Source organism: Echiichthys vipera (assembly GCF_963691815.1).
Source record: "Echiichthys vipera genome assembly, chromosome: 6".
In the NCBI taxonomy this organism is placed as follows: Eukaryota; Metazoa; Chordata; class Actinopteri; order Perciformes; family Trachinidae; genus Echiichthys; species Echiichthys vipera.
The window spans coordinates 4,426,321-4,438,442 of record NC_139831.1 but is presented as its reverse complement, the minus strand read 5'-3'; positions in this window follow the sequence as shown (position 1 = coordinate 4,438,442).

Genomic DNA, 12,122 nt, shown 5'->3' with positions numbered 1-12,122 from the left:
TTTATACCCAGGTCACGCACAGTTTATACCCAGGTCACTCACAGTTTATACCCGGGTCACGCACAGTTTATACCCAGGACATGCACAGTTTATACCCAGGACACGCACAGTTTATACCCAGGACACGCACAGTTTATACCCAGGACATGCACAGTTTATACCCAGGACACGCACAGTTTATACCCAGGACACGCACAGTTTATACCCAGGTCACGCACAGTTTATACCCAGGACATGCACAGTTTATACCCAGGACACGCACAGTTTATACCCAGGACACGCACAGTTTATACCCAGGTCACGCACAGTTTATACCCAGGACACACACGGTTTATCCCCAGGTCATGCACGGTTTATACCCAGGTCATGCACAGTTTATACCCAGGACATGCACAGTTTATACCCAGGTCATGCACAGTTTATACCCAGGACATGCACAGTTTTTTTAATTTATCTATCTTTATATGAAATTACATTTTTTTCACTCTGTTATTATTATTTTACATGTTATACACACAGCCCCCGAAATACACACATGCACAAACAGGACCTATATACATACAATTAATGCATAGATGCGGTGAGTGTATATGTGTAAATGTTCCATTTAAGTTGTACCAGCCAATAGCGGCCAGCATTGTGTTTTGCCAGGGCTGTCTGTTGTTGGGTGCAGCTACTGTAGGCTGCACTGGGTGAAATCGTTATTCGTCCCAGCAGTTGAGTGACCGGAGACGGGCAAAAACAACAACGGCTAATGCTAACGGCTAACGGTAACTGTCAGTCAAACTACTCCTCTGCAATACTTGTATGGTGCGATTTGCCAGAGGGGATGGGTTCAAACAGACTCAGGTCTCCTGTAGGCTACTGGGCCGGGTCTGACCAACCTGGCAACCTGAGTGCAGGGAAATATTTTTTGTTGTTGCAACTATGAACTTGCCTCACAGCAAGGGGGTTCATGGTTCGAATCCCAGCTGGGGCCCTTCTGTGTAGGGTTTGCATGTTCTCCCCGGGTTCTCCGGCTTCTTTCCACAGTCCAAACACATGCATGTTGTTTGGTTAATTGATGACTCTAAATTGCCCATAGATATGAATGTGGGTCTCTCTGTATGTCTCCATGTGCCCTGCGATAGAACCTCACGCCCAATGCCAGCTGGGAAATCTAATATGCAACTCAATACAATACAATATTTGTAGTAGGGGTCCCTGCTTTCGGCTAAGGGGGCCTTGGCCTCAAAATGTTTAAGACCCCTGGTATAGACTAACAGTTGAGCCCTTGAATATTGATTTTAGGGGCATTTTATTCCAGACATAACTAGTAAATGTCAAAGATTACCCAATAAAGTTGGACGTTGTGGTTCTTGGTGTAAAGATAATACCCTACTCAGTTGTTTAAAATCTCAGGGGGTGTAAAAATCTTCTGTTAGTAAAAGCCCTGCACTCATACCTTTACTTTGCTCAGTAAGAATTTGGATGGGGACCACTTGGTTGGACAATCATCCAGGTCTTGTGTTGTCGCTTTTTTTGCCTTTGGGATGCCTCTCAAATAAAACATATCAAAGCAAACAAGTTTGCACTTTTACCTGGCAAAATATTTGTGGTTTTGCACTTTATTAGGAGGAGGAGTGCTTGTTTGAATCTGTCACAGTTTGCACGTTAGAAAGCCCGTACGTGTAACTGCCAAAAAGAACAGAGTGAGATATCTTCACTTCTCCAACCTCTCTGAGTGCACATGACAACACAACACACTCCTTCTCTTTAACCCTTTGAGAGCCACTTTTGGGTTTTGTTTCGCTTCTTAAGCAAAGTTCACTGAAAAAGAAAGTGACACTTGGTGAAACTGTCAGACTGAACTGAACTGACTCCACTTAAATGTTTACTTATCAAACTTCTCTACACTCTCTTATTTTGTCTTCTGTATCGTACAAAATTGTGATGTACAATATGATAAGCTGATAAAAAAGACTCACGGTCTGTCACGACACACACACACACACAACCTAATTCATAACATGAAGGATTCAGATCAAATGCAATAAAAGGCTCACTGTTTGTGTAAGCACTGATGTGATAAATAAAAAAATTGCGGTCAAGAAGTTGGCCTACAATTGTAAAGATGAACGTTGAATAGGCAACAAAAACAAACATTTAACTTGATAGGAACATTTTTATGGAAATGCTTATTTTTAGGTGAACCCAAAGTTCTCCATTTTGTAAAACGATGTTTATCATGTATTTCACACATTACATTTATATGGAATCTACACATAGGTATCACTCAATAGGGTTAATACAGTGCATTCACTTTTCAACATTATGTTATGTTGCAGCCCTGTGCTAAAATAGCTCATTTGTTTTCCTTATTAATCACTCAAATATCCCAAAATGACAAAGCCAAAACACGGTTTGGGAATCCTGCCCCCTGAAATATCACATTAACGTCGTCTGGATTCTTCACACCCTCAGTTTAAACCCTTTCAGCAGCAGCTGCAGCCTCCATTCTCTGGCTGTGATGCTAAAAGCTTTGCACACTTGGATTTGGGGATTTTCTGCCTGCAGCTCCTCTCGAGCTCTGTAAGGATGGATGGGCACGGGCTGTGGTAGGACATTCATTCAGGTCTCCACAGAGACTTTACTATTGTTACTTTTTTTGCACTTATGTTGTGGCTTTCTTTTGTGTTGTGGCTTTATTTTGCCTTTGGGTCGTAGCTACCATATCATTGTCCTGTTGGAAGGTGAACCTTCACGCGAGTCTTGTGTCCTGAGAACTCTAGATCAGGTTTTCACATAAAGCCTTTGCTTGTTTCAGCCCTCCCTCCACCCTGCAGACATGCTGTTGAAAAACCTCCCCCCACGTGACCCTTCAAACTGAGGCACAACACTTGAATATTGTTTCCATCGGACCACATGATCTGCTTCTTCATGTATGTATCAGCTCTGTGAACCATTAATGCAGCAGAAATGGTTTTTTTGTAGCCTTCTGTCCCTGAGCTCTGCAAGCAGTTCCTGCGACCGCACGGCTCGATCTCTGCTCTGAAATGCCTCATCGCTTGAGCCCTTATATAGACAGGTGTGTGCCTTTCCTAATCCTGTCCAATCAGTTGAATGCACAGCAGGTGGACTCCAATCAAGGTGTGCAAACGTTTCACAAGCCGATCAGGAGAAATGGGAGGCACCTGAGCTAAACTTCTGAATACTTATTTTTTGGTTTTTATTACATTTACAAAAACATTTTAAACACTGTTTTGGGTTTGTCACGATGGAGCACTGAGTGTGGATTGATGAGGGGAAGAACAAATTTCAATGATCTTAGCATAAGATCAAATGATCTTAGATAAGACAAAAAGTCTGTCTTTGTCTCTCTCTGTCCATCTGTCCGTCTTTTCTCTCTTTCTCTCCCCTGTCCTCCCCCAAACCGGTGCAGACAGATGTCCGTCCTCCACAGAGCTGGGTCTGTCCGACGTTCCTGTCTGTTATAGTGAAGATTTTCATTGCCACCGTACTCTACGGCGGAATTGTTGGGTCTATGTAAATCATAAATAAGTCATAGAGTGTGGTCTTTACCTACTCTGTAAAGTGTCCTGAGATAACTTTTGTTATGATTTGGCACTGTAAATTAAATGGAATTGAATTGAATTGAATGAGGCAATATAACAAAATGTAAAACAAGTGAAGGGGTCTGAAACACTTCGGTAAATTGAAGCATATTCAGAGTTAATACACTGACTAAGAGGAAGTCTTACATGAAGCTATCGTGACTAATGTGTTGCGGTCATGACACCTCCCCCTATGAAGGCCCTTTATTGGCAGATTCAGTGTTTGAAGAAGGATCTTTTACAGTCTTAGTTTTAAGTCACTGCAGTCAACACTTCACATCACACTTACCTAAAAGTTTCTGGTTCTGTGGCCTCTTTAATCCACAGCTTACCAGCTCTTCGCAGTGACTCAGACTTGATTTAATTAATCTAACCACAGCCTCCGGAAGGGTTAAATTGAGTTACTGTACATCCTGCGCAAACAATAAAAAGATGCTGTTTCGTGATGGAGACAAAACATGGCTGCACTGTGAGACTGAATCATTGATGGTCAGCAGATGTTGGCCTGTGGTTGTGCTATAAACAGGGATTATGGCAGCTGGGACTTTGTTTGAACATCATTATTTCCAGTTAGGAGCGTGCGGCACGCCGTATTTCATGACAATAGCTCAACCACATGTGTCACACCCACACTCTTCCACTAACTTTACCCACACCCAATCTGTACCTAACCGGCTGTGGCTTGGTAGGGCGGCTGTGGCTTGGTGGCAGAGTGGGTCGTCCTCTGTTCGAGAGATTGGTGGTTCGATCCCCATCTCCCCCCGGTCCACATGTCGAAGTGTCCTTGGGCAAGACACTGAACCCCAAATTGCTCCCCGTGCTGCGCATGGGTGTGTAAATGTGGTGTGAATGGTTAGATCAGATTAGATGGTATGTAGATGTCCGCCGCCATCAGTGTGAATGTCTGTGTGAATGGGTGAATGTGACAGACACTGTGAAGCGCCTTGAGTAGTCAGATGACTAGAAAGGCGCTATATAAGTACAAGTCCATTTACCTAACCCCAACCATCCCTGATCTTAACCTCACTGTAGCCAACTTTATACCCACAAGTAACCATCTCAGGGCTTATATTTAAACAGAATTATTGTGTCATTTAAAGCATCTACGGCCATAAACCTGGTTGGATCCATTTTTATTTTTGCATCAATTTACACTGTTGGTATTTACATCTTCCTCCATCGGTGAAAGCTTTCGAAAGATGATCAATTTGTATAGAGTAAGTTTAAAGTTGTAATGTTTATGATTTAAAAAACAACTATTTAATGGTCTTTCCCAGATAAAGTGTAGCTTTCTATTTGACATAAATTGACATCATCCAACTGGATATCAAAGTGCAAATCCACTTCTCATAGTCATACATGCGCGAAATACAACAGACTGTATAAAAAATGGATGTAGCAACTTGATCCAATCGTCCTCGCCTACGGGAGTCACCATCTTGTCAGACTTCGACTCCGCCTCATTTCCTCTTACCAAAAACGGGCATGTATGTGACGTTGGGGGGGAGGGAGATACATCCATCTGGCTGACGTATACCTCTAAGGTGAAATGAGCTGTCACTCAAGAGGCCACGCCCCTAGTTATTTATAATCTTTAACCTCCAATAACATAAAAACTAGCCTGGTCCAAAAAAATTCATCCCCCTCAGTGTTGTCATGGAGATATGACCTAAACATACAGACTAGAATTTTGTTTTTAAGCAGGCCTTAAGTAGTTTAATTTTGCTGTGAAAACAGCCCATTTAACATGGCGGTCAATGAGAAATTGCTCTAAATATGCAAACTACCCTAGTGGACACTCTGAGAGCTGCAGTTTTTGGCACTTCCTTATTGGATCAACCAGGAAGTTGCTGTGGTGTGGGCTTGCATAGAACATAGACACGTAAAAAAGTCTTAAAATAGATGCAAAACAATTACAAAGACATACAAAACAACTAAAAATGGCAGTAAAATGGCCACAAAGAGAAACAAAATGACCACATTAAAAAAAAAACGTCTAAAAAAAAAAGTGCACAATGACCACAAAGAGACCCAAAATTACTACAAAATGTCTAAACACAGACTCTTTGAATTTGGGTGTCTTGTTCCTACGTAGACAGAGTGGGGGGCCTCTAACATGTCCGTGCCCAGGGGCCCATTGGCTCAGAATACGTCCATGCGTACATGTTTTCTACTTGTTCGGTCACTTGATACATTTTCTCCACCGCACGTTACAGACTAGCTACTGCTGCACAACAATTTCCCTCAGGAATAAAGTTCTATCTTACTTTATCTTTGCTTTCACCATTTCATAAATGCAAAAAGTGAAAAAAGGCAAATTTGAAAGGGTAAAACATTAAAATCACTCTAATGTTGCCGTAAAGATGCATCTGTTGAATAATATCTACATTTTGGGAAAAATATCGCAATATTTGAGAAAGCAATATACTTTTTTTAATTGAATTTTAGTCACAGTGTCTCCCACATACCCTGTTCCCCAGGCCCTGTCATTATTATTTTCCACACACATCTCTCGTCTGCTCTGCAGTTACCCGTCCTTCCCTGCAAACCACCTCAGGTGCATCTCATTCCCTCATCAGCCGCTCACTTCATATACCGACCCAGGTCCATGTATTCCCCTGCCAGACCATTCAAGTTGCCCTGAGCTCATCTAGAAGGGGGGAGGGGAGAGAAACTGACAGCTTCAGAATGAAGAGGTTTGTCAAACGATACGTTTGAGTCAAGTCTGTTCTGCTGCACTTTGATTTGGTGTTTTTGGACGTCGTACCCAATAAGGCCGTATGATCCCAAACCGCTGCAGCGTAAGAATGGTGTCGGAAGTTTGGGAAATAATTTATTTTCGCACAGGGTTGATTTTGAGACATTATAACTGACTTGAGACTTTGAGAAGGAACCAGAGTGTTTTCTTCCAAAGGAAATCATGCAGCATGGGCGGCTTACTGCCCAAAGAGAGACACGAATCAGGATGAGATCTAAATACCTAATGAGGTGGTGTAGACCTGGTTTGGTGTGAGACAAGAAGCTAAGCAGTGCAAATAGTCAGGAAGCATGGGGGATTTTTTTATTTTGTAGCAATGGTAATTAACTGTACTGCATGAAAGACAAATCTGAGAAAACTGATATTTGTGGGTGATGTGTGGATGCTCTGGTGAAGATGTGCTGCAGCAGAGGCTCTCGAACACCTGGACAATAGATGGTACAGTAGGAAGTGAGTGGGAAGCGGCTATTTATTTGGTGACTGGACATTTTAGTTGGGAGTAGAGGGTTTACACATGCGTAGGGAGAAAACCCATCTCTCTGCAGACGGACCTTGTTGCCGTGTGGACAGTGGATCAGCAAGGCAAAGCACTGCTCCGTCGGTGAGTTGTGTGCAGAGGTATCCTCCAGTCATTGCTCAGAGAGTAGGTCCAAGGCTTCAGGATCTGTCTCTATTTGTGATAGCGGATATCAGTGAGGGCTTCATTAAATAATGGTGCCTCTTTATCAGACATGTTTTCATTGAATGCTGCGCGTGCACCTGGAAACTGTTGATGCTGAAGTATTTACTGCAAGTTTTTCAAAGGGTGGTGATCAAATACGGTATTAATGATGATTCAAATCTAGCCTTCTGGAGTTTCAATGTGGTTTATCATGAAACTGGTTTCATCCCAAAATACATTTCGTGTTTCACTCTTTAGGTTGCTAAGTGGGTGCAGGAGGAACAAGTCTTTTGACCTATGGCATATTGGTAAAAGTAGGTATCTTGATTTTCATTTAGGTTGGCTGTTATAATTATATTTCCTCTTTAAACATTATGTTTTTGCAACAGGTATAGGAAACGCTTTGGATGCTGCTGCACAGGACAGTTTTTTTGAAAAGTTTTTTTTTAATGCCTAACCCTAACTGTCCCCTATTTGTTGCCTAAACTCAACCGTTGCGTTCCACTTGCGGTGACAGTGTTAGAAAGTTTTGTGCATTACTCTTCATAAGATATAGATGAGAATACCCTTTGTTACATATGTTTAATTTTGTTTCCTTGTTTGATCTATTCCCATTTTATTTTGTCTTCACAGCATATTCGGCACATAAGGAAGAAATATGGATGGATAAAGTTCTGGCTTTTGAAGAATCTTTTACATTCATTTTTAGGGCCGACTGTGGGAGAGTGGGTCGTCCTCCATTCGAGAGATCGGCGGTGCGATCCCCACCACATGTCGAAGTGTCCTTGGGCAAGACACTGAACCCCTAATTGCTCCTAGTGCTGCGCATGGGTGTGTGAATGTGGTGTGAATGATTAGATTAGATGGTCTGTAGATGTCAGTGTGCATGTGACAAACACTGTGAAAGCAGCTTGAGTAGTCAGAAGAAAAGAAAGGCGCTATATACGTACAAGTCCATTAACCTTTTTTTTTTTTTTAATGACCACTTTAAAGACTGACGGCTTTAAAAGTTGAGATTAATGGGTAATTCTTGAAACGGATGACAAAACAAAAAGATCCTAGCCTAATTTTGGTTCACTCAACAACTATTAGAGTTGATTCTCTGTACCAAATTCCTTTGTTAATTCAAACCAAGCCAGTTTTCACGGGTGGATCCCTGCTCACGACTATTTATTCAGATTGAAATGAACCCTTGTCCACCCTCCCACCCTCTGTGTGAGGAGGGTAAAGCCCTATCTCCCTCTACCTGACTCTGAGAGGGTGATCCATGTATTTGTTGTCTGGATTACTGCAATTCTCTTTATATCTTCTGATACTCTGAGCTTCTCTCCTCTCTGTCTGTATCATTCATGTCTCATCAATGCATGTTACTAATTCAACTTCTTCCCTGGAGTTGTTTGTGCTTTGTCGTCTCTCAGGTCTCTGCTGATGGTGGTGGTGCCTGCTGCCATGGTCCTACATGACGCTTCCTGCTGCTATTATAATCTATCACTTTAGCTGTGCTTGTTTCTACTATACTGCTGTATTAACTGCCATAACATATGAGTCATATTATTATAGTTACTGAGAGTGTGTCTGTCTTTGTCTCTCTCTGTCCATCTGTCCATCTTTTTGCCCTTTCTCTTTCCTTTTCTTTCTCCCCAACCGGTGCAGACAGATGTCCGTCCTCCACAGAGCTGGGTCTGTCTGACGTTCCTGTCTGTTATAGTGAAGGTTTTCAACGCAACCGTACTCTACGGGGGAATTGTTGGGTCTATGTTTATCATAAATAAGTCATAGAGTGTGGTCTTTACCTACTCTGTAAAGTGTCCTGACATAACTTTTGTTATGATGTGGCACTATAAATAACATTGAATTTATGTTGGGCTAGACCAGCATTTCTAGGGTGTCCAAAATGCAGACGCTCAATTGTTGATAGGGGGGAAAAAGGCGTGATCACATTGCCCTATTGCCTCTCTTCACTGGCTCCCTGTTACGTTTAAAATGGCTTGTTTTTTAAAAGCCTAAAATGGTCCAGCCCCTCCGTATTTCTGACCCCATTAAGCACCACACTCCAGCTGGAGCTTTGAGGTCAAGTGGCCAGTTACTGCTCGTCTGCCCACGAACAAAACTAAAGAGTGAGGGCGACAGAGCATTTTCAGCTCTACCCCTTCACATCAGAGCAGCTGAAACTCTGGAGCATTTTAAATCACCTTTTTAAAAGACCCATCCCTTCTCACTGGCTTCAACTCCCCCTGACCTGTTATTTATAGCTTTTGTTTTACCTTATTTCAGTAATTGTTCTTACTCCCTGACATGTTGTTTTTAGTATAGCTTTTATTTGTTTTACCTTATTTCAGTAATTGTTCTTACTCCCTGACATGTTGTTTTTAGTATAGCTTTTATTTGTTTTACCTTATTTCAGTAATTGTACTTACAAGTAAAAGCTGTACTAAAACATAAAAAGCAGGTCAGGGTGTTGTACTTTATCTTAGTAATTGTTCTTATTTGCCCTTATTGTCTTATGATTTATGCTGTTTTTATCAATATTTCTAGCACTTGACTTTGTATGTTGTGCAGCACTTTGGGCAACCAAGGTTGTTCTTTTAATGTGCTATATTAACACATTTTGAGTTGAAAGGGGTATGAGCAGAGGCGGATTAATGCCTAGGCTGCAGTCTAGGGGCCCAAGGTGTGCAGGGGCCCCGGATTGGCCAGACTTTTTATTTATTTATTTTTAATTACTTCACTGGGAAAAAAACATGCCTCCTATTGGGGCCCTTAGAAGCATTTTGAAAAATTAAGTCACTGATTAGTTAAATGTTATAAATGTTACCCCTGTCTATCCAATCAGCTGCCATCGTGTGGCCAGATTCATGAGGTCAGTTTTGTTGTCAAACGATGCGTCACTCACTGTTACTGGACAGTACGGCGGCAAAATGTCAAAAAGAAAATGTGACAGCGGAGCACGGAAAAGAAAAGCACGACGAATGAAAGAACAGGACCAAGATCTACTAAAGAAAATTTCTAAATTGACAGGGTTTTTCAAGGTTGCAGACTCTTCTAGCAGGTTTTTTTCTGTTAAAGATGATTAATAATGTGGGGGGCCCAAACAAAAAGTAGCCTAGAGGCCCCTGACCACCTTAATCCGCCACTGGGTATGAGTGATTCCTTGTTCGGTGTGTTCGTATCTGATATGTGTTGCATTATAAAGCCACAGTATGGCTTTTTAAAACATTTTTCCTGTAAAATTCCAATGAGCGTTAACTTTCATTGTTGTGCAGGTTTTTATGTATACTATATATAATGTTTATTCAGTTATGCAGACAGAGGGACGACCGGGTTTATTACAGCTTTATTAGGGTTGACTTTGTCTCACACATGAAAACAACCACTGACTCAGGCTATTTCCTTTAAAATTAATAATAAATGACACACTCAGTGGATCAATTCAAAATACTAGTTGGACTCATCCACCCCACCCCCCCTTTACCCCCCCTCACCACCTCCTCCACCTCCGGCTGTGCTCTGCGCATGCGCCTCGCTGCTCCAGGAGTGCTGTTTCGGCCTGTTCCGCGGCCGCTCGGTCATTTTCGCCTCTTTGTTGTACTGATAGTGGATTTAACTCGGATTCAACCCAATATCCAGCGGACCGTGCTGCTCCCGAACAGGTTAGTTCGCCTAACTCCACTTGTTCCCTCCACGTTCCGTCCCCGGTGGCTCTATCGCCGGTTTACGGTCCCGGTTTGTGCCCCCACCTCCTCATTTTTCGCATGTCTCTTTCCGCTTGGTGCTACGGGGGCATGCTATACGTGTTGTTTTCTGTGTCTATGTGGTGGTGTATGGCGGCGCCGGGCCCTGCAGTTGCACACCGGGGATGTGGGGTGTTTTAAGGGGAAACGTGCATCGTGAAGGCGGCTTCAACGCTCGCCGGGATGCACACGGTTAGCAGACCCGGAGAAGAGGCTCCAGCAGCCGCCTCTGTGCCTGTCTCGTCATGTTTAAATGCTGTTGTTCCTCTCTCAGCCAAACACCAATTCTTCTTTCCCATTGAGCCGGAATGTTCTTGGGGGAGAAAAAAAAAAATCTCATGGTCCACCATTAGGCTAACCTCTTCCTCCTGCCGTCCAAAGTTCAGTGTGTGTGTGTGCGTGCGTGTGTTTGTGTGTGTGGGGAGGATCTACATGAGGTTTGGATTAAATCAAGACAGAAAGTTGGTGCATTTTTTCTTCTTCAGGGTGGATGTCGCCCCTCGCCAGACTGCTGTTGCTGTTGCTGTTGCTGCTGCAGCGAGGAGCCCTATGTGTGTGACATTGTGGGGGGGAAGGCATGCAGAGAGCAGCCAACAAGTCTGTGTGCAGGTTTTTGGAGGGGTGGGGGGGTGCAACTCAAATACCTCCAAACACAGAGTAACACCAGGCTTTTAAACTTTTTCTCACAAGGGGACTGTGCAGCACAGGAAGCATGGCCGGGGTGATTAGCAGGTCAAAGAGATGCAGGTTTAAACTGGGCTAAATGTGGTCGTCTGCATGCAAGCATCGCCTCACCACATCTTGGGAGCTACACTCCCTTCTCGAGTCGTTCGTGTTTGTGATTGAGTTCTTGGAGCCCTTCCTTCACTCTGACACCAGAAGGTTTCACACTCGTCTGCTGGAGAAGGAAACTTTCTCGGTACTCACATTTAGAGTTTGAACGTATAGGAGCGTGTTTTCGTGAAGTGGGCGATCCCTATGATCCCTGTCTTCTGTTTTATCGAAAGAGACTGGTAAGAGGCTATCTTCGCAGCTCGAATGGCAAAAGAACGAAGGGAGATGTTTCAAATGGACCTTGAATGGTGAAAATCCGTTCAGCCACCGTGAAGATATCAATGAAGTCGAGAAAAGAGTCGGACGCAAATTTTAGGGGGTTAAGGGTTCAATGAGTAAAACATCAGTGAGCTGTAAGGGTGGTCATTTCAACACAGCTGACCCAGGGAATCATACAGGGAACATTTAACCAGGTAAATAAAAGTAGGACCATGAAACCCTTTGAAAGGTGCTCTTAATGAGTAATTAAGGAGACGCTGTGCTGTGTAACAAAGACCTCTTCCTTCAAGTAGTGAAACTTTTAAAATGAAATAGGATTCTGGATT